The following is a 26370-nucleotide window of genomic DNA, read 5'->3' on the forward strand; positions in this document are numbered from 1 at the left end:
CAATCACTCTTTGGATAGTAACCACCACCACCAAGAAATAGGCAACTATATCTCCCGTTAGACAGATTTGCACATCTAGTACTCTGTGTCTGCATTCCCATTTAAAGACACCACATAACTGCTGTGTCTCCTGCTTCACTCGTATTAGCTGGTACAGGGATGATCTATCACACGTTTGTGTTTTAGGGATGGTAAGCTCAACCACTGAACCTCCCCATGGCTACTTTCTGGAAAGCAGACTGTGGTTACAATGATTAGGTTTCCAGCACTGAAAATATAAGATGGTTTTCCCTCTCGAGTCCAGCCTTCTGTTTTTGTGAGTCCATCTTGGTGCTTACCCCTCACAGGCCTCCCTGCATCTCTCCCCCTCCCAGTGCTGCGTAGCCCACTCTTACTTTGCTCCAACCCATTATACTGCATGACTTTATCTCCTGTGGCCCAGCCAGGATCCGTCTCACGCCCCTTTCAGCAGCCTCTAGCTGGGTACTATGACCTCCATTGGCCTTTGGCTGACTACGGCATCAGGATTTTCCTCATCACTCTGAGGGCTAAGAACAGGCCACAAATGAGCTTTCAAGTTTACAGGAGAGTTTAGCTCTCTCTCTCTCTCTCTCTTTTTGATATGGCTGATTTTGGCCAGCAAAGATTGGAAAGACCTGGACTTTTTTAGTTCTGAGATACAGACCAATGGGTCAATGAAAACATAGTTGAAACCTACCCTGCTGCTTCTTTCCAGGTGACAATCTGCAGACGGCCATCACCATCGCTAAGAATTCTGGGATGATTTCCAGCAGCAGCAGAGTGATCCTCGTGGAAGCAAGTGAGCCAGAGGGATCCATCCCAGCATCCATTAGCTGGCAGCTAGTGGAAGACATGCATCAGCACTCTGGGGAAAAGAAAGTAAGTTAGGGAATCCAGGAGGGTGTTGATAGCTCTGTGCAATTCTCTGGGATGCAGTAAACTTGGGGGCTGAAGGGCAGCTTGTCCTCCTGAGTCCCTGGCCCTCACTTGCTGCATACCAGGTCCATGAACCTCCCCTCCCCTGCTGAATTGGGCCCTGGGAGTTTTGCCCCTCCCTGTCACCAGATCCTCCACAGGAGGTGGTCAAAATCCCAAAGGAGAATGATTAGGAGTAAAAAAAAATTCCAGGCTCCCAAGGGCATTCTGTTTTTCTACCGTCTCTGGAAAAGAGGCATACAGTGTCATGCCTGAGATGTGGTGGATAGATGCATTTTGTCACGCAGCACTGGGCAGGAATGCTGATTGACAGTTTGGTGCAAACAAGGAAACTTGAGATGAAGCCTGAAGAGTGGGGCCCTGGGTCCCCTCCCTGATGCCAGCCATAGGGGGCTGGCCGTGGCCTCAGCAAAGCTTTAAGAAAAGCCTCGCCTCACCCTCTTCACATCTTCCTTAGTCTTGTTTTGAATCCAGCCCTACAGATTTTGGAGGGAGGGAGGTGAGAAGCAGGCTTCAGTGACGGGACTGCTAAGAATGACCAGGGAGATTCTCTCTGTTCCCCTCACACCACCCAGACCAACCCAAAAATGAGAGGAAAGCCAAGGGCATGACTTTCCCAGCTCCATGGGGCACCAGAGTGGCCAGAGTCCCTGAGGGTAGAGCAGGGAGAGTCGGAGACAGCAGCAACAATGTCGAAGGCCCAGGATCAGGCCCTCTGACAATGGCAGCTGCCCACAGAGCGCCCGTTCCCAGGTTCACAGGCATGCCCTCTGTGGCGGAACGGGCGCTGGCTCTCAGTCCGGGCAACTGAGCCGCCATCAATGGCCTGCTAGCCCCACTATCTGCCTCCCACCGTCCCTGGTGGGCATGGCTCATACTCTCCGTCGCTGCCACCACTCACTGGTTTGTACACTGCCTGACTGAGGGGCAGTGAGACCCCTCTGGCTGAATTTCCGTGCTGGGAAGTGAATTCCCCAATCTTTGGGTGGGCCCTGGAGAATTGGCAACCCACCAAGGTCTGGCCTGATCAGTTCTCCTGGGCTCCCTCCCTCCTGGTAACGTGCCAAGTGGGGGAGCTTACGTAGTCAGAGCACCACAAGGTCCTTTATATTCCAAAAAAGTATAATTTAATAACTATATACAGAACACTGTATACAAAGCAGGTAAAGGCACCACACATAGGGGGGTAGACCCCCCCTTTTCAGAACCCCACAGGGCAGAAAATCAAACAGAGGAGGACCACCGCCTGCTTTCCCTGCCACACTGTTCCCTGCTCTGCCTTAAGGGGGTGGGGTGGGGGTCTCAGGGAAGAAGGTCCCCCCCTTTCTTTCCTTTCTGCTGCCTCCCAGCCCCCACCCCCACCCCCACCCCCATTTAGGGCCTAGGCACCCAGGTCTCACCCAGCAGCAGGAGCCTCTCCTTCTCCAACCAAGAAGGTGACTAACTTTTCCCTCAGGATCTGCTGAGTCTTTCTGTGGAGGCTGCTCCGCCCCTTATTTTTCCCGCCCTTTCTTGGCCCCGGGGGCAGCTGGGAGTTGTAGTCCAGGAAGAAGAGCATCCCAGGCCAAGACACCTGCAGGCCCCTCCCTGGCCCCACAGCCCATCAAACCTCATGGGGAACATTTCCCTTTTCTTAAGACAGATCAACTGCAACCAGCACTCCTCTCACCCTTGGTATCCATTTTGTTACACCCTCTGTAACAGATTCTAGCAATTAAAGGGCCCTGAATCCTTTTGTAAAAGGAGAAGGCGATTGCCCAGCCAGATGAACAAGGAGAAAAACCCCACTTCAGGAGGAAAGGCGGGAGATGGGTGCGGATTTCCCCAGAAACTGGCTACGTGCTTGTTACTTGAGGGGAGACCTGAGCTGCAGTCAGGCCCGGAACAGCCCCCCTCCTGCTCTATTTCCCACTTGCACCGGTGCGCAGGGCGGGGATTGCCCCTTGGAGTAATCCTCCCCCGATTTCCAGGATCTGGGCATTTCCATTGAGGACACGGCTGTTCCCAGGGAGTTCCATTTTGCCTTGAATGGGAAGTCCTACCAGGTCCTCCTGAAACACTTCAGCGGTTTGGTGCCAAAGGTAAGCTGTGGGGGGCAACCGGCTGCGGGAGAGTCAGCCCCGGGCTCCCCCTTCCCTCTTCCCCATCCCTTTGGGAAGAAGGCAGGCGGGGCTCTCTTGCCGCTCAACGCACTTCGGGGCTGTGAGCGGCACGTTTGCCTTTCGACAGGTCCTTCTGAACGGGACCGTGTTTGCCAGGATGTCTCCAGGGCAGAAGTCCAGCCTGGTGGAAGAGTTCCAGAAGCTAGAGTAGGTTCCTTGCTGTAATGGGGACTGTGTGTGTGGGAGAGGGAGAGTGAAGCCCTGGGTCCCTGCGCGTCACTTGGTGCTCCTCCTCTGTCTCTCAATCCACTTGGGCTGGGGAGGCTGGCCTAGGGGTGATGAGAAAGTCTCCCTGCACTGGCAGGGTGATCACTGCCGTGTTTTCTGCCCATTTCTGTGGGTCGGTTTTATGGGCTGTTCAGTGTTGAAGGACTGGCCCTCTGCACTTGCTCAGAGGAGCTCTCCTCTTTACCATTAGTTCTCCTGTTCCATGGACAAGCCACTCAGGTAAGGAAAGCTGTTCCTATTTGGAGCTCCACCTGGCAAGTAAAAAACACCTCCAAGATGTTATACCCAAGTGTTTTAAAATATTGTTCTTCTTTGAGGCCACAGATGAGTAACCTAGGTTCATGGAAGTTGTTGGCCTTTTTGTGGGCTACTAGCTTGAGTGACCTTGTTGGCCTGGTTGAGCTCAACTTTTGGCTTCAGGTGAAGCCCTCTCCTTTGTCCCCCTCCCAGTCCACACTCGCCTGCTTTTCTTTTCATTCCCAGTTTGCCTCAAAGCGTGTCTGCTGGAGCCCCCTGCCAAAATTTGTTTGTTTATGCCGTTTATAGCCTGCCTTTCTCACTGAGAGTCCCTCTGCATGAGACTTCTGACATGTAAAGATCATGTGCCAGGAGATGGAATGTGAGCCTGGAAGGGCAGTTTGAAAAGGCAGAGCCGGCAGCAGGGCAAAGGCTGTACTGTACACTGGAGCTGTGTGAAGGGGCTGTGAAATGCCAGAAGGGAAACTTCAGCCCATTAGAACCTTTCCAGGTCCAAGACCAGCTCTGGAAGGCAGCTCCAGCCCATTTCCATTCCTTGCTGCCCTCTGGTTGCGGTTCCTCACAGTTCTAGACTGGAGAGATGGAATTGACAGAGCCTTCTGGAGGCAAAAATGAAATTAACGAACCCTCTGAGGAGTGATCTCAGCTGTCTTTTAAACTACGCGTCCCAGCTAACATTGTGTCTCCCTACACTTGGCAAACACGCTCTGAGGTGTCTTGTATAGAGAAATTCTGTGACCCAAGGTGATAACACAGTGTGAGATTAGCACAGTCAATATCAAGGACATTTCAATAAACAAGGCCATAGGGTAAATAAACACAAGTTTACAAAGACATAGCGTTAGAAAGAATCCAATACAGAGTTAAAGAAATGCTGAAACAGAACATGAGCAATTCTAGGGACTGACAGTAGACAACATAGAAGGATCCTGTCTAGAGCAACAGGCAGTACATAGTGGTGGAGTTTGGCAGGAGAGAGAGAGGCGGCTGATTCTGCAGCTTCCAGTCTTCTTGGGCCAGGGGGGGAAGGGATGCCACGGGGTGGACTTTGGGCTGCCCTTGGTCTCTGGCTGGCAGCCTTCTTGACAGCACAGGCTCCAGAGGTGAGCAGGTGGTGTTGCCTGGTTCCTTATGGCTCCTGGGTCACTCCAGGCAACACCAGCATACCTCCAAAGGAGGGCTAGCCCAGCCCTGGACATTAAGATCTCCATGAGGGAATTGAAGAAGCCTCTCTTCTGCCTTCAGGAAGGCGAGAGATTCACTGTATAACACCCCACTGCCCCTCCCAGCTCCAAGGCTCAGTCACGTGAAGGGCTCGACCAGGGTGCCAGCAGGCCCTTAGCTACCATTGGCAGCTGCTGGCATTCCAGGGATCCCAGGGAAACCAGTCACTCCTCACCATGAGCACCCAAGAGGTGGAGATGCCCCCTCTCCTGGCATCGCTGGCAGGCCCTGCAGGGCTGTTGGTGTGTGCTGGGGTGGCAAAATAGGGGTGTGTGAGTGTGCGTGTGCACACTTCTCCGATTTGGGTGAATTTTGTGTTTGGGTGAAAATTTGTGTTCTTTCCTCTCTTCCAGTTACTATGTGGGGATGTGTGGAGACGGAGCCAACGACTGTGGGGTAGGTTGCCCTCCAATGGCCCTCTCTTTGGCTTATAAATATTGTTGCCCCTCCATGATGGGCAAAGAGAATGAAATTGTTTTGAAAAATTGGAGTGGGGAGAAAAGATTTGGGGGCATCATTTTTTTAAAAGTTAGTTTATGTATGTAATGTATTGTCTACTAGCAACAAAGCCTGTTGTGTTGAACAATACAGTGGGCTCTAGCGGGGCCTCGTGTGGGGGCATGCACCGCCCCAACAGTGTTCCTGCACTTTGCAGTGGACCAATTTCAGCCTCAAATGGGTGGAAATTGGGCTGGTGCAGAGCCCAGGAACACGCTAGGGCCTGGTGCCAGGATAAAAAATGAATCGTCGGGAACACAGCTCACCTTTTATGTAGTAAGATTAAGTCATCTGTTAGCACATCTGTTTATTTACCATAGTGTGTTTGTCAAAAGCTAAACCACAGATGCAGGTCTGAGTGTGCAGCTGAAAAGGATGTTTGTGTTGGAAGGAGGTGGAGGGTATATTTCTTTTTCAGAGGGTATCGTGGATTAATTACTCAGGATTTGAAAATGTACTTGTTCCCACCAAGATGAGCTTCCTGAGGTGGCCGCCTCTAAACTTAATGTTGGAGGTTCAGAGGTCAGCCCTTGTTTTGCACAAAATAATGTTAACCTTTTTGCATATTTGTGCAGTGCAATGGCTCAATTGCAGCTTAGACATGGTGAATTCCAGATCAGATATGATGCCATCTACAAAATTTGAGGTTTCTGGTTGAAGCCCTAATTCTGAGACTGTAAAAGTGTAAAGTGTTATTTATTTATGTATTCATTTGGCCTGGAAAAATGCCCTGCCCTTTGTGACTGAGCAGCCCCACTGACCCACGGGCCCTGCTGTGTCTTATTCACTGAGGTGCGTGGGCACCAACGGGCACCCAAGTCTTCACCTGGCATATGCCACCCACCTGGCTTTCCTGACCCTCAGGGAGGCCGTTCTCTCCCTCTTCCAATACCCCCCAGCCATCTTGGTAGGAATCACCCACGGAGAGGGCCAAGGCTCCCAGCTCTCCAGCACTGACTTGCCCTTCTCAGCCCCTGCCTTGTGCCCAGCTCTCCCTCTGCCCAGGACTTGGTGACCAGGGGTTGCTTCCTGCACTTGTGCACAACTGGGAATCAGCACTTTCCCAACAGATCACACCCTTCTCCTCGTGCCCATTTCAAATAGCGTGTTTGAGTGGCGGCAGTCTATGTGGTATAGAGGAGCCGCTATCAGCATTAAAAATTAGAAAGCATTTATTAAAAACAACATGTTCCCAGGAGTACCTTCAAGTACAACCACAGATTGAGGAAGGGATTCCAAAAAGCAGGTCTTCTCGTGTCCTAGCAAAATGGAATACATCCCAAATTGCATGCCCCCCTCCCAACCCTAGACTCCTTTTCTGACTTCCACTCCACAAGTGGTTCTCTGGGGAGGCAGCCTGGCCCTGGCCTGAGATCCAGGGCTTCCAGCCCACACATCGAGCTCAACCAAGGCACCCGCATCCTACCTGGAGACACAAGAGGGCTGGCTGCCTCCGGGTCTTTCCTTCTCCGCTTCCTCTTCTTCCAGGCTCTGAAAATGGCCCATGCCGGGATTTCCCTTTCTGAGCAGGAGGCCTCGGTGGCTTCGCCCTTCACTTCCCAGACTGCCAACATCCAGTGCGTGCCGGAACTGATAAGGTACGCGTTCCCTCCTTCTACCGAGTTGGTGGTGGCGGTGGTGGTGTGGCTCCTGAAGGGAGATGGCGGAGCCAGCAGGTCCTGGGACCGGCTTCAATTCGGAGGGCCAAACGGTCAAAGGGGCCAGGGGCCAGAAAGTCTGAGAAGGGAGCTTTTCTCTAGAAATCAGGTTTATCGGGGCCTCCCTCACATTGGGATTGCCATGCCAGATATTTGGGGAAGGTTCAGCCCTTTATTTATTTTATTTATTTATGTCATTTATAGTCCGCCTTTATCACTGAGACTCAAGGCAGATTACACAGTATGAGATTAGTACAATCAGTACTAGGGTAAATAGATACACGTTTAAAAGACATAGTATTAGCAAGACTCCAATACAGAGTAGAAAAAATACCGAAGCAGAACGTAATCAATTCTAGGACTAACATTAGACAACGTGGAGCACTGGTGGTACATAGGAGTACATATGGTCCCTAACTCATTAGCGAAGCATCTGAGACCCCCTCCCTACAATACAGCACTCCTATCTGAGTTAAAAGCCTTTTTAAATAGTTTGGCTTTGCATCGTTTATGAAAAGCAAGGAGAGCCACCTCGCAGGGTGGTTGTATGAGGATAAAATGGAGGAGGGCAGAACACAGCTTCTTGGAGGACAGGTGTGGCAAGCATGCCGTGGACAGGGAGAGAGTTGGCGTGGCAGGCTTACTCCTCCTGGTCCCATTGTTCTTGGCTGTTGGCATCCCAGGCCAGGGGCCGCTTTGTCTGTCGCAGAATGGCCAGAGCTGGGACACAGGGCATATGCCATGGAAGGAGCCCCTTGACCTTCTCCAGAGAGCGAGGAAGGCCTCAGAAGGACCACAGATATTCCCAGGGCTGGCTTGTTTGCTCTCAGTGCCCCATCTTGTGTGTGGTCAGAGCAGCTCCTGCAGGCCTCTAACAGGCTGTCCATTTCTCCTCCAACCCCCACAGAGAAGGCCGTGCCTCCCTTGTGGCCTCCTTTGCGGTGTTCAAATATGTGGTCCTCTTTGCCTTGATTCAATTAGTGGCGACATCTCTCCTTTTGTGGGTAAGTCCCTTGTCTTGTCCAGAGAGCAGCTCCCAGTTAAGACTGTAATCCTTGGCTGAAGGAACACAGTGTTTTCCAGGCAACTGGAAGGTGGGATGAGAAAGGGCATAGCATCTTGTGGGGTTGCTCTCTTGTCTCTGGCAAACGGATTTGGAGGAGGGGGTGGGGTTCGAGTGCCACAAAGACCAGCGGCCTGCTTTCCCGCCAGAGTACTTTAAGGCAATCAACAATCAAGCCGTCCGTCTCAGGACATGATTTGGCCCATTCAGAGCATTCCCGTCCAGCCATTTCTTTCTTCTTTTTTTTTAAAGATTTTATTGAATGGGTTAACATACAATGCAATACACAATACATACTCATTCACCCTTATTGTTAGAGTATATGCCCCCCATCCCTTCCCCCTCCCCCTTTTCCCTTTTTGACTTCCAACAGCACTAAAACCCCTTAATTTCTTATCGTTATCTCTAATTTCTATGTAGTCCGTATTATCAAAGGTAAAGCCCATGTTCATTCTCATAGCTCATATCACTTAATAACTATTTAAAGTCCACAGCTGTCCTCTCACATCCCATTTATTTTCCACATAGTCCTTAAGTTTCTTCCAATCTGTTAAAAATTCATTCGGATTCTGCTCTCTCAATTTCCTTGTCAGTTTGTCCATTTCCGCCACGTGCAACAGCTTTTGGGTCCATTCCTCAACTTCTGGTATGTCTCCTTGTTTCCATCATTGTGCGTACAAAATTCTTGCTGCAACAGTCATATAATATAACAGAGTTCTGTCCCTCATCTTAACTTCTTGCATATTCAGTCCTAGCAACAGCATTTCCAGGCTCTTCAACAAATTACATTTTATAATTAACAGCATTTCTCCATAAATCTTAGACCAAAACATTTTGGCCTTTTCACATGTCCACCACATGATAAAAAGAGCCCTCATGTTTTTTACATTTCCAACATTTATTTGACATTTCACTGTTTACATTTGCTAATTTTTTCAGTGTTAAATACCATCTATAAATCATCTTATATCCGTTCTCTTTCAGATTATTACATGTGGATGTCTTCAAAGTATTCCTCCATAAAAATTCCCAGCTTTCCATTGTAACTTCTTTATTAAAATTTATTGCCCATTTCACCATCTGAGTTTTAACAACCTCATCTTGTGTATACCACGTCAGCAAAATTTTATACATTTTAGAAATCATTTTCACATCTTCACCAAACAAAATCTCTTCTAGTTCTGTATTTTTTATTCTAAAACTTACATTTCTTTTATCAGTTTCAAATACATCTTTAATTTGCCTATATTGTAACCAACCATACTCAAATGGTAACTCATCTTTACCTTTTATCTTGAGGGTGTCTTTCTCTCCACTCAATAATTCCTTATAGGTTAACCAATCTTCCCGTCTATAATACATATTTGGGTTCACCACTTCCGCCAGTACAATCCACATAGGTTTTTTTTCACCCAAAAACTTCTTATATTTTTGCCAAATCATAAAGATATTCCTTCTTACAAAGTAATGTTGAAAGATACCGTCCATTTTATATTTCTCATACCATAAATACGCATGCCAACCAAACAAGTTGTTAAACCCTTCCAAAGCTAATAATTTAAAATTAGATAGTTGTTGGGGGTTTTCCGGGCTGTATTGCCGTGGTCTTGGCATTGTAGTTCCTGACGTTTCGCCAGCAGCTGTGGCTGGCATCTTCAGAGGTGTAGCACCAAAAGACAGAGATCTCTCAGTGTCACTGAGAGATCTCTGTCTTTTGGTGCTACACCTCTGAAGATGCCAGCCACAGCTGCTGGCGAAACGTCAGGAACTACAATGCCAAGACCACGGCAATACAGCCCGGAAAACCCCCAACAACCATCGTTCTCCGGCCGTGAAAGCCTTCGACAATACATTAAAATTATATAGTTTGACCCATTCTTTCAGCCAGACCAAACAAATTGCTTCATAATACAGTCTCAAATTTGGTAACTGCAAGCCTCCCCTTTCTTTTGCGTCACACAGTACCTTCATCTTAATTCTCGGTTTTCTCCCAGCCCAAATAAAATCTGAGATCCTTCTTTGCCATTTATCAAAATGCTTCATTAACAATTGGAATAGTTTGTAACAGAAACATCATTCTCGGTAGTACATTCATTTTAACAACTGAGATACGTCCCAACAGTGACAGATTCAATTTGTTCCATTTCAAGAGGTCTCTCTCTATCTGCGACCACAATTTTTCATAATTGTTTTTAAATAAATCTATATTCTTAGCTGATACTTCTATCCCCAGGTATTTCGTTTTCTGAACCACTTCACACTTTGAAACACTCATTAATTGTTCTTGTTTCTTTTTTGTCATGTTTTTGCAGAGCAGTTTTGACTTTGATCTATTAATAGTAAATCCTGCCAGATCTCCGAACTCTTTAAATTTATATAACAATATTGGTAATGTCTGGATTAGATCTTCTACTATAAACATTACATCGTCTGCAAACGCTCTGAACTTATAAGAAAACCCTTTGAGTTTTGTACCCTTAATATTGTCATCATCTCTTATTTGCCTCAAAAGTATTTCCAACACCATAACAAACAATAACGGTGAAAGTGGACATCCTTGTCTTGTACCTTTTCTTACCTCAAATTTTTCCGTCAAGTCACCATTTACCACTAACGACGCATTTTGTTCAAAATATATAGCTTGTCAGAACTGTGGCTAGATAATGTCCTTACTCCAGACTACCTCCTGCAATCAGACAACAGTCCATTGTTTCCAAAAGGCTTTTACTGGAAAAATAGTCCATTATAGTCCACTAGCCTGAATGCAATATTCAGGATGGTACATGTGCATTGTTACCAATGAAGAGCAAAGCATGAGGTACAAAGTAACAGATCACAGTAGGCCCAGCCTCCCCCCATAGTTCTCAAAACAACCCCTTTGAAGTCAGGATAGCGAAAGTTTCCCAAGGCCGGTTCTTGGTGGAACATCGGTAGCCAAAACAATCCTCTTCTGTGAGATAGCTGCCTGGGAACCTTGGCACCTGTGAAGAGAGCACTTAAACACTGAAAGGATTAAAAATGGAGTCGGTTAAGCAAAGCAGTACAATACAGCATTCTGAACCTGACATTCTGCCCCCTCTAAGATGCCCCCCCCAGGTTTATGTGGGTAACGGGAGTGAAATGTTTTAACTAATCTAGGAGCATGGACATGTACAGAATTCACCCACTCATCGAACCCAGAGTCAAAGTCCTTCCATCTGATGAGGTAAAACAATTGATTTCGTTTTATTTTAGAGTCCAATATTTGTTGAACTTCATAGTGGGTTTGATCATCAATTAACGTAGGGATGGGAGGGGCACGGGTGTGCCATTGGTTTGCAGAAGGGGCTTTTTTCAATAAACTAACATGGAAGGTATCATGTACGTGGCGTAGATTCTTTGGTAAATCCAAGGCAACGGTCACTTTGTTGATTACTTTGCGAACAGGAAAAGGTCTCAGATACTTTAACGCTAGCTTGCGGCTGGTTACTTTCAAGTTCTTTGTAGAAAGGTAAACGAGATCCCCAGGTTGCAATTCCCATTCCGCCGCACGGTGGTGGTCAGCGTACTTTTTGTAATCCTGTTTGGCTTTGATGAGGTGTTTTCTAATTTGAGTCCATTGTTGGGCTGCCTCCCCCCACCACTCAGTGACGTCTTTGGAAACTGGAATAGGAGGGGGGAGCGCTTCAAATGGAAATGGCTTGAAGTGAAAGCCATAGATGACTTTGAAGGGAGTTTCCCCCATGGAAGCGTGCACGCTGTTTTTATATGAAAACTCTGCTAAGGGGAGCAAGTCAAACCAGCCATCCTGTTGGAAATTAATGTAACAGCGTAGAAATTGTTCTAATATCTGGTTAGTTTTTTCCGACTGACCGTCTGTTTCCGGGTGATGGCTTGAACTCAAACCTTGTTCAATACCCAGCAGTTGTAAAAGCTCCCGCCAGAAGTTGGCAACGAATTGTCCGCTGCGATCCGAGATCACCTTGGATGGAAAAGAATGTATTTTTACAATGTTTTTTATGAAAATGTCGGCCAGCTTTCTAGCAGAGGGAATTGTGGTGCAAGGTATAAAATGAGCTTGCTTGGAGAACAAATCAACCACGACTAAAATACAGGAGTGCCCCTTTGAGGGGGGTAAGTCAGTGATAAAGTCCATAGAGATTATTTCCCACGGTCTACTTGGCGTTTCTAAAGGTTGTAAGAGTTCTGGAGGTTTGCCTTTTCGGGACTTGGCGCTGAGACAAATGGGGCAAGACGCTACATATTGGGAGATGTCTTTGCGCATGCCCGGCCACCAAAATTGGCGTTGCACTAAGTGAAGCGTCTTTAAGTACCCATAGTGCCCCGCCGTGGGAGCATCATGACAACGTTGCAAAACTTCTTTTCTTAAACTTTTGGGTACATAGAAACGATCTCCCCAAAGCCACTCCCCTTGATCGGAACGTTGCAGTCTGTCTTTGGGCACATCCTCCCCCTCCTTCTCCACTTCAGCTTTCAGTTTTTGTCTCCACCCTTGATCGGGTTGAGGGGATAGAGTTGCACGACTGCGTGTGGTCACCACGCCCCCCAACTGCATAGGCGAAAAGACCGTGTCAATTGTCTCCTCCCGTTTGCTCTTGTGTTGGGGCATGCGCAATAGCGCGTCGGCCAAGAAGTTGGTTTTGCCGGGGAGAAAATTTAAAGTGAAATCGAACTTGGAGAAGTATTCTGCCCATCTCAATTGCTTGGTGTTTAATCTGCGAGGGCTGCGTAGGGCCTCTAAATTTTTATGGTCCGTCCAGACCTCGAATGGATGACGGGCTCCTTCTAACCAATGCCTCCAGGTAGTGAGAGCCGCTTTTACAGCAAAGGCCTCTTTTCCCCACACATTCCAATTCCTTTCCGCCTCTGAAAACTTTCTGGATAGGAAGGCACAGGGTCTGAGTTTATCATCCGCCCCCCGCTGTAGCAGCACCCCCCCCCAATTGCAGCGTCGCTGGCGTCGACCTGCACTATGAAGGGGCGATTTTCATCGGGGTGCTGTAGAACGGGCTCTGAAACAAACTGCGTTTTGAGGTGATGGAACGCGGCTTGGCAGTCAGGCGTCCAAGACACTTTTGCACTCGGTTTTTAGCTTGGTCCCCCTTGTCTTTGGTTTTTAACAGTTCGGTTAGGGGGAGCGTGATTTGAGCGAAGTTCGCAATGAACTCTCTATAGAAGTTGGCAAAGCCCAAGAAGGATTGTAATTCTTTGCGGGTCGCGGGGGTTTGCCAATTTAATACAGCCTGTATTTTGCCTGGATCCATTTTCAAGCCCTCCTGGGAAATGCAGTAGCCTAAGTAAGTGAGTTCTGTTTTGTGGAACTCACACTTAGAGAGCTTAATGGGCAGTTTGTTATTCATGAGAGTGGTTAAGACTCTTTTTACAAGGTCCACGTGTTCCTCCTCAGTCTCCGAATAAATTAACACATCATCTAGGTACACTACAACGCCTTTGTAGAGAAATTCATGCAGCACTTCATTGATCATGGACATGAAAACCGAAGGGGCCCCGGCCAGGCCAAATGGCATAACCAAATATTCATATTGGCCGAGGGGCGTGTTAAAAGCGGTTTTCCATTCATCCCCCTCTCGGATACGGACATGGAAGTAAGCGTCTTTTAAGTCTGATTTCGTAAAGACCTTACCTTGAGCCACGACGTTGAGTAGATCTCTGATGAGCGGGATGGGGTAGGCGTTGCTGGAGGAGACCGCGTTGAGACCCCTAAAGTCCGTGCACAGCCTTAGGCCCCCGTCTTTCTTTTTGACGAAAAGCACAGGAGCTGCGTGGGGGCTGTTAGCCGGGCGAATGAATCCTCTTTGAAGGTTTAAGTCTATGAACTTGCGGAGCTCCTCTCTTTTGTTAGGGCTCATGGGATACAGACGGCCCTTGGGCAGCGCGGCGCCCGGTAATATTTCCACGGCACAGTCCGTCCTCCTGTGAGGAGGTAAAGTATTAGCTTCTTCCTCTGTGAAGGCTTGGGTGTATGCTCTGTATTGCTTGGGTATTTGGTTAATTTCTTCCTGGGTGAGGAGAGCAGGCTCAGTTATAGTAGGGTTAATACCCCAGTTTTGATTCCAACGATGATTTTTGCACGATTCATGGGTGAACGTGATGCTTCCCTCTGCCCAGTTGATATACAGGTTATGATCGCATAACCACCGGCTTCCCAGGATCAAGGGGTATTTTGCCGTGGCACTAATGACGAATGATCTTACTTCCCAATGTTGCCCCATGCCGGTTATGACCGGAGTGGTTTCGGTAGTAACTGGATTCATGTTAGTGCCATCCATTTGCTCGAAAATTACGGGTATTTCCAGATCTTTCACAGGAAGCACTAGTCCGTTTACTAGAGCTGGTGCGATAATGTCTCTGGAGCAGCCCGAGTCAATTAGGGCTTGTATGCGAATGTGCATTTTCTTGTCAGGATTCACCAAAGTTACTGGTATGAAGAGAATGGACCCAGGAGGTCGGTTTGGAACCGGAACTGACTGAGGTTTGATCTGCCGTTTGGATCCTTTTACGACAGATCCATTTCGTTTCCCGAGGCGGGGCTCTCTGGATTCTCCCCCCCCCCCGGTTAGGGCTGTCGGATCGTATTCCATAACTTCTTCCAATTCTAGTCCTCTTTCGGGGGGGTTCCTCCTCGACGCTCCCCTACCTCTTGCGGTTCTCGGAGCTGGGGTAGGGCGCGGTGGCGCCGGGTAGGCTGCGGAGGATGGGCGTCTTAGCTGGAGCAGAGGTCTTTGCACAGGCCGATAAGGGCATTGCGCCGCAAAATGACCACCCTGGCCACACTGCAAACACAGCCCTTGTTGCCATCTAGCATCTCTTGCTCCACGAGTAGCATATCCAGCCCCCCTGCTCCCTCGGATAGGAGTGGAGGAGCGTCTTTGGCCCGGAGGTTGTTGGTGTTGTTCCACTAAACGAACTTCTAGCAGGCGGTTTTCTACTTCGCAGGTTAATTGTATCCACCCTAACAGCGTAGGAGGGTTATCCTGCATGAGGGCTCTGTCCAACAATTTAGGGTTTAAACCCTGTTTGTATAAAATAATCTTGGTGGACTCTTCGCACCTTGGGCATTTGGCAGCGAGTTGTCGGAATTTTGTGGCATAGTCTCTAGCCGACATGCTGCCTTGCCTAACAGCCTGCAATTCCGTTCGGGCCCTAGTTTCTTCTAGGGGGTCTTCATATTGGGCTCGAATTGCATCCACTAGCCCTTGGAGTGTATCTAACTCAGGGGCCCCCACGTTATAAAGTCCCACATACCAGTCGGCTGCTTTACCTTGGAGACGTGATCCCAGATGCTCTATTTGACTGGCCTCACTTCCGAAGAGATGCCCCCAACGATTGAAAAATTGTACTACTTGTACCAGAAAGAATCCCAATTTGGAAGGGTCTCCATCAAACGTAGCGTCCAGTTTGACCCATCCCATGGGAAGATCTTGTCTGGGAGCTGGTGCCGGCATTGGGTAGGTGTCGAGCGGAGCGAGTTGTAAAGGAGGCTGTCGCGGCATTGGCGGTAGCTGTGGCGGAGGTTGCTGAGGGTAGGGTTGAGGTTGGTGCGGTAAAGGCGCTCCCGGAATCGGCTGAGGAGGTCCCCTCGGTGCCGGATGCACTGGTGCTGGCCGGAAAGGTGTCGGCTGCCCCCGCGGTAGGCCTCCTGGCACTGGTTGAAGGGGAGTGGGAGCCGGCCGCAACGGAGGCGGGTGAGGAGAGATGGGTTGGAGAGGAACCGTATCCCCTCGCGGCCCCGGTGTCGGTAGAGGCCTACCTGCTCTTGGGACGACCGGTGGTGTGGTTCCTCCCGGTAGGCTTGGGGGCTGGTTCGCTTGTGTCGTGGGTGGTGGGACTATCGGGGAAGCTGGCTCTAGCGGTCGTCCTGGTTCTCCCCCTCCTCCTCCAGTCCCACTACCAGCCGGAGTGATAGGGCGATCGGGACGAGGGTCTTCCGGACACGGTTCTCCACCTCCCCCACCGGCGCTGTCGTCTCCTAATGGAGCCGGTTGCTCGGGACGGGGTTCATCTGGACATGGATCTTCTGGGCAGGGTCCTTCCCCGGTGACAGAATCCTTGTCTCCCGTCTCTGGTGGCTGTTGCGGCCACAGTTGATTTTGCAGGTTAGCCAAACTTTGGCTGATGTCAGGTAGACCAGCTGGCGGATCACGGCCTCTGTCCCCCGCTACTAGCACTGAAAGCAGGTGGACGGCATTGGCCAAACTTTCTTCCATATTTACGAGTCTGTTCTCCAACAGCTGCACTCTATCTGTAGTTTCCACCTCCCGTAGTTCCGTGTACTCGCTAGCTCCAGCAGACTGCGAGATCGGCATGGTTTCGGGCGGCGGTCCCGTGGTTAGCGTCTGCTGCCACGGCAAGTGTGTTTCTAGCCCTTGTTCCTCTTGGGATCTCGCGGCTAAAACTCCTTTTGTCAGGCCAGTGATTGCTGATATTCCTGAATCAATGGCAATCGTTCGGCTCTGGAGCTGCACCCATTGGTGCTCACTTACATCTTGTTGCCCCGACCACAGGGTGACTTCCACATAATCCCAACTCAGGGCGCCACGGCGGGACGTTTCCCATTCCGTTTGTTCAGTCGTCCTGTTCCAGAACAGCCACGGTCGGCCTCCGGTTTGTTCGGGTATGGATTCCAAACTGCGTCGACTATCCAGCTGCAACTGCGTGAACATCGCGCTGGCCCTCCGGTCCCTCATTTCCCTTGGTCTTGCACCCCACTGCGTCGGGGTGGGCAAGGAGAAAAGTGGTGCGGCTGTGGCTCTAGGCCGTGTATCAGCGCTGCTGGGAGCGAGGGTATAAATCGTTGTAACCGAGGAGCCGTCTCCTCTCGGTACAGGTTCTTGAGCTTCCAAGCCTTGAGAGCCGGGAGAGGCATACGGGTCAAACAAAGGATCCCTGACTGGGACAGCTTTGGAGTCCGTTTGATCCGGCTTAGGCATTGGAAGAGGTGATTGGTAACAAAATGTCAGAACTGTGGCTAGATAATGTCCTTACTCCAGACTACCTCCTGCAATCAGACAACAGTCCATTGTTTCCAAAAGGCTTTTACTGAAGAAATAGTCCATTATAGTCCACTAGCCTGAATGCAATATTCAGGATGGTACATGTGCATTGTTACCAATGAAGAGCAAAGCATGAGGTACAAAGTAACAGATCACAGTAGGCCCAGCCTCCCCCCATAGTTCTCAAAACAACCCCTTTGAAGTCAGGATAGCGAAAGTTTCCCAAGGCCGGTTCTTGGTGGAACATCGGTAGCCAAAACAATCCTCTTCTGTGAGATAGCTGCCTGGGAACCTTGGCACCTGTGAAGAGAGCACTTAAACACTGAAAGGATTAAAAATGGAGTCGGTTAAGCAAAGCAGTACAATACAGCATTCTGAACCTGACATAGCTTTCACTGCATGAATAAAATCTTGCCCCATATCCATCTTTTCCATCGTCACAAACATAAAGTCCCAATTTAAATTGTCAAAGGCTTTCTCAGCATCAGCAAAAAACAGGCCTACTTCTTTTTCTGGATGCTTATCATAATAATCAATGGCATCCAACACCACTCTCAGATTATCCCTAATTTGTTTATTCAGTAAAAATCCGGTCTGCTCCTCCCCCACAAATTCCATTAAAAATCTCTTGAGCCTTTCCGCTGTAATTCTTGCAAAAATTTTGTAGTCATTATTCAATAAAGATATCGGCCTGTAACTTTTAACATTTAATAAATCTTGTGACTCTTTTGGAATCAGTGAAATATTTGCTTCATTCCAAGTCTTCGGGAGATTTTTCTTCTTGATAATTTCATTCATCAACTTTTGTAGAGGTTGCACCAAGTTTTCTTTCATTACTTTATAAAATTTTGCTGAAATTCCATCCGGTCCTGGTGCTTTCCCTATTTTAGTTGATTCTATAGCATCTAAAATTTCTCCTTCTGTTACTGGAACATTCAAAATCTCTCTCATTATCCTTGAAATCTTTGGTAGTTTTGCTCTTTCCAAATATGCTTCTATTTTATCGTTTGCAATAATTTAGCATAATATTTATAAAAAGCTCTTTTTATCCCTTGATGGTCCATTATTTCTGTTCCTTCTTCTGTTATCTTCCCTATAACTCTTTTTTCCCTTTTCTTTTTCAATTGCTCGGCTAGATATTTCCCTGGCTTGTTGGCCCCCTCAAAGGATTTTTGCTGCAGAGATTTTAAATGCCATTCTAACTCTGTTTGCAAAAGCTTTGAATTGTTCTTGTAGTATCTTTATTTCCTGAATTATTGATTTCTTCCCCGGTCTTTTCTGTAAATCTTTCTCTTTTTTGGAAATTTTCTCTTGTATCTCCTAAAGTTGCTTTTCTTTTCTTTTCCCTGCTGTTCAATGTAACCAGGATCCCTCTCATCACAGCTTTATAAGCATCCCACACCGTGTGTGTTGGGACTTCCTGACTAGCATTCAGTTAAAAAAAGTCTTTTGTCTCTTTTTGAACTGTTTCAATATTCTCTTGACTCTGTAAAAGAGCTTCATTTAATCTCCATCTAAATTTCCTAACTCCTGTCGCAATTGCCCACATCATTGGGTTATGATCCGAACTCACCCTGGGCATTATTTCTACTTTTTTTTGTAAGCAAATTTAAGTCCTTTGTCGCCCAAATCATATCAATTCTTAAAAACGACTGGTGTCTTGTCGAATAAAATGTAAAGTCTTTTATTTTAGGATTCCACTTTCTCCAAGTATCTTCTAGGTTTTCCTGTCCAACCAGTTCAAAAAAAGATTTTGGTAACTTCCCAGCCTTTTTGTACTATAATTTGGATTTCCTGTCTAACTGTAAATTAACCACCCCATTGAAATCCCCAGTCATTATAATTTGCTCATACGAATACTGATCCATTTTCTGAGTTAGTTCCTTATAAAAATCTTCTTTGGCTCCATTTGGTGCATATATGCCTAAGATCAGGGTCTTCTTGAAATTCACAGTAGTCTCTACTGCCAGATATCTTCCCTCTTTATCCTTAAAAATTAATTTAGGGTCCAATTCTTGTTTTATATAAATCACAATCCCTCTTTTCTTCTGTTTAGCAGATGCCCAGAACTCTTGTCCTAATTGTCCATTTTTTAAATACTTACAATCTTGCTCTTTAATGTGGGTTTCTTGTAAACATATTATATTACAATTTTGCTTCTTAACCCAATGAAAAATCATTTTGCGTTTTTGGGGTGAATTCAAACCATTAACATTCCAAGATATTAATTTGTACTCCATATTCCTACTTTTTCAGCACTCCTGGAAAGTCTTTTTCGTTATCCACCAAAAACACAATCATCTCATGCTTTGACTTAATGGTCACTCTCGCAGAATTAAACATAAAGCTCAAACCTTCAGGTATTTCCCATCTATACCTGTTTTTCTCTCTCAATTTCCCAGTTAACTCTTGGTATTTTTTGCGCTCTTGCAAAATTTTCTTTGGTAATTCCTTCATGATTCTGACTCTACTCCCTTCCAATTCCAGTGGGTTTTGAAAGTGCCTACTTAAAATCTCTTCCTTCATTCTTTTGGTTGTGAGTTGTAAAATTATATCCCTAGGTAAATTTTTCTGCTGTGCATAGCTGGAATTTATTCTGTAGGCCAAATCCATATTGCCTTGAATTTCTTCTGACTGTTTTTCCAAATAATCTGACAATATTTCAGTCATTTGTTCCTGTGTATTTTGAGTCAAGGACTCCGGGACTCCTCGAAATCTTAATTGATTTTCCATAATTCTGCGTTCCATCACCACCATCCGCTCCTTTAATGCTTGATTTTCTGTTTTTAAACCAGAGGTCGTCTGCTCCACCTCCTTTACTGTTTGATTCCTCGTTTGAAGCTCCGTTTTAACATCTTCTATACTCTTAGCCAAGTCAGAGACCTCTGCTTTTATTAGGTCTTTTAAATTTATTTAACAAGCTCTCCTCCATTCGTTGTATTGAATGAGACAGCTCCTTGTTACCATCTGTCACTTTTTTTTTCCAGCGCCTCCATAGCCGCTTGCAATTCTTTCTCACATTTCTTCATCGTGCCTGGGCTAGCTTTCGCGCCACCCCAAGTATCTGCTCTCTTTCTTAGCTCCGGTTTTAGTGATCACGTCTGCTTCCCTTAATTTCCAGGTCTTACTTTAAAAGTTTACTTTTTGTCTCAAATTAATATTTTAGATCTTACCAAAATGTTGTTGCCCAGCCATTTCTTGAAACCCTCGCCCCCAGAACTGATAAACAGAGAAGGACCAAAGATTTCACTACTATTCTTATAAGTATGATCCTATGTTGTTTAATATATCAGTCATGGAATTTGCTTATGCTTTGTTTCAACATTGTTAAATCTTTCTTTCTCTTTAAATCTTTGGGAATTGCCAAAGCAGAGGGGCAGTGTGTGTGTTTGGGGGAGGGGGCCTCTCTGGCTGCAGTTTCCTAGTTGCCTTTTCCACAGTCCTAGGAATCTTGGGACATTGGGCTTTTTTGAATTTCTTTGCATGGACCGGCACAGGAAAGACTTGGCTGAACTGTTTTTCTCCTTGTAGCAACTCCAGCTCCTGGGGAATTACCAGTACCTCCTCCAAGACCTCTGGATTACCCTCGTCGCCTGCCTAACAAGTAAGCAAGCCAACTTGCCCTCTGACTCATCCTCACTGAACAATCTCTTGGGCTCGATCTGAGGGGCCTGGAGTGGGCCTGATGAGTCGATGACCCATTCTGGGACTGGATTGCTAGTCCAGATAGTTGATCATTAAAAGGAGGAGCAGAGATGAATCCGAGCTGTGTCATTGTGGAATGGGAGAGGTCGACTCTGCCCTGGCCCACTTCCCCAGTCAAGAAAGCCTCCCCACACGGCGCTTGAAGCCCAGATAGGGAAAGAAAAGGTTTAAAATAGGGATGGGGAGCATTTCCAGTGGGAGAGAGAGCATGTGTGTGTGAGAGAAACCTCCCCCTTCCGTATCGGTATGATCCTAATCCACCCCTCACTCCTGGAGGCCTGCTTTTGAGAGCAGTTAACATGTCTGGAATTCGAATCATTGAGCCCCAGAGTCCCACTCTGTTAGCCTGCCAGGTGTCCATTTGGCTAGAATCATAGACTCATAGGGTTGGAAGGGATCTCCAGGGTCATCTAGTCCAACTCCTTGTCAGGCAAGCTAGGAGTGGCTAAAACTGATTGTTGGATTTCCGGTGGCTGATTATTCCCTCCTCCCACTATGCTGAACAAGCAGCATGGTTCAAAAGTCCCATGTTCAACTTGTGTAGGGGAGAGGGGGGTCCCCCAGCTGTTGTCTTTGCAGACAGAATCCAGTACCCAGGTTAAGGAGGCCTGCCCCACCAAGCAGGCGGGTTCCCCTCTGCTCATCAGTTCAGTGAAAGCTGAACCTCTGTCTGCTTGGCTGCCGCTTGAGAATGCTTTGTAGGGCCTGTGCTAGAAGATTGTAGAGTGGAAAGAAGGATCTCATTTCCCCAGTGTGGGCAGGGGATCTCCTGCTTTCATCCTCTGCCCCCCGCCTCCACATACCAGGCCACTGACAGGAGCACTCCTGTGCTTCGCTGCGGGCCGATTGGGACCCCAAATGGGCCAAATTGGACCTGTTTGAGACCCAAATGGGAGTGCTGTGAAGTGGGCATGCCCTGTGCCTGCGTGGTGACATCACCCAAAGTGATATCACTGCACGGCCATGGGGCCGCATGCGCTCTGCGTGCACAAGGAAAGAAAAAAGAAGGGAAGAAAGGAGGTAGGAGCCAGGTCTCCCCCTGCTCCCACCGGGAAGGTACCTGGCAACCCTCGGTGGGAGGAGGGAGGAGAGCTCTGCCTGAGCACCCCCAGCTCCCTGGACTGTCCTTTTCCTTTCTTTCCACAGTGAGCTTGACCCAGGCCTATCCCAAGCTGGCCCCCTACCGCCCGCCCGGGCAGCTCCTCTCTCCGCCGCTGCTGCTTTCCGTGGTCCTCAACGTTTGCTTCACCCTCATTGTGCAAGTCTGTGCTTTCCTGCTCGTGAGGCAGCAGCCCTGGTACTCGGTGGTGCGCAGCCACAGGTAACCGCCTTATCTGCAGAGGGGGACTGGAGGGCAAGGGGGGCCTTTAGCTGGGGGTTGTAACTGGACAGTTCCCCTTAGGGGCATTCTGGGCCAGGGTGCTGCTGACTCTCCCGGAGCACTAGCACAGGAGGGGCAGGCGGAAATGGAGATGAGCAGGACAGAAGCAGAGGAAACTGTTCTTGGGGGTTCTCTTGCAGAGGGTGTCCTTCAGCCAATGAGCCCCTGTTCCCAGGCCTCGGAAATGGGACAGCCAACTCCACAGTCCAGCACCACCGTATCATGAGCTATGAGGGCACCACTCTCTACCACTTGGCAGCCTTCAACTGCCTGATCCTGACTTTCGTCCTTTCCAAGGGGAAGCCTTTCCGGAGACCCATCTACACCAACTGTGAGCATTGCTCTTTCTTCCATTCTGGCACAGGGCCCCCCTGAGCCACACACCCCTTGGTGTGAGGAGCCGGCCAGCTGTGTTCACACCTGCCAGGGCTGGGAAAAGATACCATCACAGAGTGCCAATGGGGCGTTCTTCTTGCGATGCTCCAAAAGATTTACATGTGTTATTCCAGCCCTATAAGACAAGCCAGTGTTACTTTCCCAGCATCACAGACAGGGACTGAGGCTGAAGGACAGGGGTCGCTTGAGGCCTGCTGGGATTTGAACCAGGGACTTCCTCTTCTTTTTGAGAAGCCAACCACACAAAAGGCAGATCACGCCAGTGCTATGGCGCCTGCAAGTAGCAGCTGCATCACCCACAGAGAGGGAGTCTGGTCCCGTGCTGTGGGCAAGAGGGGCTACTGAGCCTCTGTGGCTGTTCCAAATGAAACTAATTCCTCAGAGGGCCGTGAGTTGACTTGACCAGAAACACACACAGAGATTCCCCTCAAGAAACCACACGCCTGGTGTCTGCGGCACCACTTGGCTATTGCTGCACTGGCTCTCCCTTGCCAGCCCCCAGGGCCAACTATTCTCCCTGCACTATGCATCGCAGGGCTGTGGCTCAGTAGGAGAGTGTCGTCTTGGCATGCAGAAGGTCCCACGTTCAATCCCAGCCTGGCATCTCTAGTTGAAAGGATCGGGTAGTGCGTGAGGCGAAAGACTTCCTCCTGAGGCCCTGGAGAGCTGCAGCCGGTCTGAGCAGGCAGTACTGACCGTGATGCCTGTGGGCTGCCTGGAGGCACCCGTCGCTCTCCTGTTGGCCAATATGAGCTCCAACTCATACTGACTCTCATTCTGCTAGATCACAGAGGCACCTCCCTTGGGATTCACGCGATGCTGTTTGCCTTTTTGTTCCTCAGATCTCTTCTGCATTATGGCGGCCCTGCAGCTCGGAGTCTGCCTTTTCCTGCTCTTTGTTGACAGTGAGGTGGTATACAGGGGAATGGAGGTAAGTGGGGGGCCTGCAAGTAGCCCCCAGCAGTGCTTTTCGGCCCGCAGCCAAGCTGTTTGCCACATTTGTTGGGAGCATCACCTTGCCAGACTCCCAGCTGAGTGCCGTGGGAGAGTGGGCCACGTCCAGGCCTCTGCCCACTTTGGAGGGCCCGAGGTGGGCGCAGGCCCAGATGTGGCCCACAACCGAGAAGATCTCTCCACAGCATGACTGCGGCGACCAGCCCCAAATTAAATGTGAGGCAGCCTTGGACCAATGTCTGGCTGCAAGGGAGGGCTGACCAGACAGGGGCTGGCAGTGTGCTGTAGTGGATAGCGTTGGACTAGGTGCTGGGAGATGGGATTCAGTTCTCCACTCTGCCTTAAAGAGTCGCTGAGTGACTTTGTGCTGGTCACTCCCTTTCAGCTTGATCTACCTCACAGGGTGGTTGTTACGAGGATAAAAGTGGGGGCGGGGGAGCCAAGTACACTGCCTTGAGTGACTTGGTGGAGAGACGGGATGAAAATGAAACTTAATCAAAATACGGATACCGAGAACAGTTTCTTCCTTCCCAGCTTCTCTGCACTCCAATGATCTGGAGGGTTTATCTCCTGGTAATGCTCTTGGCTTTGTTTGCTGTCTCCTTCTTCGTAGAGGTGAGCAGACCCCTCCCCCCCCCCCCACACCATTCTTGTACCCTGGAAATGATCTCTGCACTTTTCTTCTGAGCAAGGCCACTGTTGCTGAGACACTGGGGGGAGGACATAGAGAAAGAGTCCCCCTTGCACTGCCAGAGCGAGACTCCAAAGACACACACGAGCAGGGCACAGGGCTCATTCTCCCCCCGCCCCACCCCCCGCACACAGATGGTTGGCACTGGCCTTTGGGTCCCCCTCAAAGAGACGATGAAAACCATGTGCTGATGAGCACTAATAAACATGGGCATTTGGTGCTTTACGGGCTCACTGCTACTTGCAGACCCTCCTCCAGCTTCCTGGGTGTAAAATGGGAATAAGAGTGAGACCTCCTGACAGGGATTTGCAGCCTCTTGCATCTGTCTTGCCCCTCCCCTGCCCTCCACAGCTGCCACATGTTGGACCTAAGAATCCAGAACTGGGCACCTGGAATGTGCTGGGACAGTTTGTTTCATTTGCAAGCAGAGTTACGCAGTTAGAAGCATTTTTTCCAGCATGCAGTAATTAATCTTCCGGCAATTAATTGTAGGCAAGGTGAAATTTACCGTTCATCGAGGTAGATCCCATTCACAGCCTTTTCGTGGTGAAGAAAGAAAGAATCCTTTCCCTGTACCGTGGCCAACTAGTTCAGCATCATGGCTGCTTGGGTGTAAGAGGGAAATTCCCCATTGCAGCGGGGAGAGGTGCAGATGTGACCCCTCCCTTTGGAGACCACGAAGCAAGAGAGAGAAACTCTCTTAATGGAGGCAGGAAGAGAGGAGGAGTCAGGAGGCCTTCCCACCTTAGATAAAGAGAAGCCCCTCGCTCATCAGAAAAGTAACACAATACACACAGAGAGACTTGCAGTGCCCTGCAGGCATGCTGAGCCACCTATCACAACAGAATGCAGGCGAAGAAACTCAAGCCACTCCCTTCCTGGGCTGCTTCTGCGTTGCTCTCCTTGATCAACCTCCCTGGTCATGTACAGGGTACGGAGCTTTGTGGTTGGCAAGAAGGCATGGCAGTTTTCTTTACTGTGAGGGGGCTAGAAGCTCAAGTCTGCTTAAAATATATATATATATATATATAGGGTTTTTATAATATATAGGGAGGGATTACAACAGGCCATAAGCATTCATGAGATTCATATACAAGCTTAAGTCCGCTTTTCTTGTGGAAGCTCAAGAGAATTTCAAAACCCCGAACTGCAGACCGTGGCCAGGAGGCACCAGCCAGACTGTGCCTGAGAGGGAGAAGGACCAAGGGGTGGAGGGCCCTTGATGAGGAAAGAGTGCCACCAGAGGTCTTGGCCCGTGTCAGTGTCTTTGCCTGACAGCAGGGCCAGGCCAGGAGCCCTGGAGAGGTGCGTCCCAGTCCAGGACCCGGCACGCTCCTGAAGCTCTCTCTCCCTCCCAGGATGCCGTCTTGCAGAACCGCTGCCTCTGGATGCTGATCAAGGCCGTGTTTCGCTTCCGCTCCTCCAGCCAGTATCGAGCCTGGCAGAGGAAGCTGGCGCAAGATGTCTCCTGGCCTCCAGTGAACGGAAGAGAGTTTGCCGAGCCCAGCAAGGGGGAGGCTTACATCAACCCCGCCTACGAAGACACTGATGAGAAGTAGCCAGCAGGCTGGTGAAGCAGGACTTGCTGACTTCTATGCCTCCGCAGGGCAGGGAGGGAAGTGTCTGTGCAAAGAAGACCCCTGGCCCCTGAGGAGGGGGCTGGGTACGGCTGCACCGTCTTTGGCGCACACCTGACTGTTCTGCTTTTTATTGAAGCGTTTATTCCCCGTTTGCGGACTTGCTTGCTTTTCTCCAGCTCTGTTTTCAACTAAATTGAGGAAGGTCCGGCAGATGTACAGAAGCAAGGACTACCCAATTGTTCTTCAGTAGTTTTGTAGCTGGAAAAAAGACCATTTGTGGAGTCAAAACTATACCTTTAGGGCTCCCGTTGCATGAATGTACAGGGGGGGGGCAGCAAAATCTAAACATCTCCCATGAGTCTGCAGAGCCTGGCAGAAAAAACTTCAGGACAAAAATTCAGGAAAAAATAGCTTTTATTTATTTGCGGGGGGGCAGCCGGAGAAGGCATTTATTCCACAACAGCAGCCAGACTGGGGGAAAGGCCAGCCGTGGATGTCAATAAAGTACCAAGAAGTCCAGAGTGCTGGCTTTGATCCTTCTCAAAAGGTTATGGAGATGAGGTCTATTTGAGCATGTGCAGAGGGGCTGGAAGGATCCAGA

The 26370-nt window shown here is 48.8% G+C and overlaps 1 pseudogene; it reads left to right on the forward strand.

Annotated features, from left to right (window-relative positions):
- LOC129332117 (probable cation-transporting ATPase 13A5) overlaps window positions 1-25770 on the forward strand; it is a 51059-nt pseudogene extending 25289 nt beyond the window's left edge.
- The last annotated feature ends 600 nt before the right edge of the window (window positions 25771-26370 follow it).

This window comes from Eublepharis macularius, chromosome 6 (genome assembly GCF_028583425.1).
Source record: "Eublepharis macularius isolate TG4126 chromosome 6, MPM_Emac_v1.0, whole genome shotgun sequence".
NCBI classification, from domain to species: Eukaryota; Metazoa; Chordata; class Lepidosauria; order Squamata; family Eublepharidae; genus Eublepharis; species Eublepharis macularius.